We start from the raw sequence: 2,291 nt of genomic DNA on the forward strand, positions 1-2,291 counted from the left end.
CCAGCTCAGCGTCCGTCCTCTCTCTCTCGCTGTCTTCCCCTCATGCAGGGGGAGCAGGAATTAGGTGTTTTCGCGGTTCTCAGGTGGCTGATGTGGACACTGTTGGAATAAGTAGGGTGGGTGGATAGTACGAGAGATGGTGTCCCCCCCCCCCCATCATCCGATGCTTTCATTAGTTCCCATACTCTCATGGCCTTCCCAAATGCTTCTTCTCCACTTTACTACCGGCTCAAGGGTCCCATAAGTCGGTGGAATGTTGCACTTTTTCCTAGAGACATTGGAAACTTTTCTGAAGCATTTCCACGATCCACCTGGTAATCTCTTGTGATATCCCTCGGAGTGTCTCTTTCAAGATCCGGGCTATGTGAACAATGTTGCCCATAGAAAAGATGCAAGCATAATGAGAGGTTAGATGCTGGGAATGATGCGACATTGCTTCTTTTTCTGCCTATGGATTAGAGGATTCTGGCACACTGAAGATAATGCTGAATATTTTCACTGAGAGATGCCCAAATCATTGTGTACCATTCTACATCATTGTCCATCCTACATCTGCAACACAATGACATGCAAGTTATAATATTAACTAACAGGTCACAACAAACCCAGTCTCAGTACATCTACTGGCAAGCATCATTGTCCAATACCTTTACCTAATTACTTCACTGTAATGCATTTGAATCTCATTATTTTGGGTAGGTGAATGTGCAGAAGCTGGGGTGCAGGCGAGTTCTGGGTGACAGGAAAAATTAGGCACAATTCCACCCATCAGTTCAATCAGTAGTATCATCATACCAATGCAGACTGAGTCAATCAACTTTTCCAGATTCTCAAAAAGTCTCCCTTCATTCTAAAGAGCAAGAGTGAGCAGCAGGAAGTTGTGGCACTTAATGGTATCAAAATGGAGGAGGTCCTGGAGTGATTGGGCCGAGGATGGGACAGTTGGTATACAAGTAGATGTGGTGTGTAATGAGACTGTGAGGAAGGACAGACAGATAATAGGACAAAATTGCAGTCAGCAGGATGAGTTGTTGTGTAACATGGGGGCAAAATCAAAAAGGGTGATGAATACAGGACTGAACGTGTTATATTTGAATGAACACAGTATACAGAATAATGTAGATGATCTTGTAATGCAGATAGAAATTGGCAGGTATGATGTGGACATCACTGAGTTGTGGCTGAAAGAAGATCATAGCTGGGACCTTAACTTTAGATTAGTGGATGTTGTTTACTTGGATTTCAGAAGACTTTTGACAAGGTACTACACATGAGGCTGCTTTAACAAGATTAGAGCCCATGGTATTACAGGAAGTACACTAGCATAGATGGAAGATTGGCTGACTGGCAGGAGGCAAAGAACGGGAAGAAAGGGGGCTTTTCTGGTTGGCTGCTGGGTTCCGCAGGGGTCGTTGTTGGGATCAGTTCTTTTCACATTTTCTGTCAGTGATTTGGATGATGGAATTGATGGGTTGTGGTTGTTTGGAGATGATACAGAAACAGGTGAAAGGATAGGTAGTGTTAAAGAAGATGGGTGTCTGCAGAAGGACTTAGATTGGGAGAACAGGCAAAGTGGCAGACGGAATATAGTGTATGGTCATGCACTTTGGTAGAAGGAATAAAAGCATAGACTATTTTCTAAATGGGAAGAAAATTCAAAATCAGAGGTACATGGGAGTCCTAGTGCAGGATTCCCTAAGGTTAACTTGCAGGTAGTGTTGGTAGTAAGGAAGGCAAATGCAATTTTAGCATTGATTTTGAGAGGTCTAGGATATAAGAGCAAGGATGTAATGCCATGTCTTTCTAAGGCAGTGGTCAGACCACACTTGAATATTGTAAGCATCTTGGGGCAATATCTAAGAAAAGATGTGCTGGTATTGGAGAATATCTCACTCTCACTGAAGTTTAGAAGAATGGGGGGGGGGGGGGATCTCATTGAAACCGATCAAATATTGAAAGGCCGAGGTAGAGTAGATGTGGAGAGGTTGTTTCCGTTAGTGGGTGAGTCTTGGACCCAAGGGCACAGCTACAGAATACAGGGACATCTATTTAGAACAGAGATGAGAATTTCTTTAGCCAGAGGGTAATAAATCTGTGGAATTCATTGCCACAGATGGCTGTGGAGGCCAAGTCATTGAGTATATTTAAAGTAGAGGTTGACAGATTAATGATTAGTTAGATATCAAAGGTTATGGGGAGAAGGCAGGACAATGGAGATGAGAGGGTTAATAAATCACTCATGATCGAATGGCAGAGCAGGTGGTGGGCCAAAAGGCCTGATTCTGTTCCTA

Source organism: Hemitrygon akajei, chromosome 14 (assembly GCF_048418815.1).
Source record: "Hemitrygon akajei chromosome 14, sHemAka1.3, whole genome shotgun sequence".
NCBI classification, from domain to species: Eukaryota; Metazoa; Chordata; class Chondrichthyes; order Myliobatiformes; family Dasyatidae; genus Hemitrygon; species Hemitrygon akajei.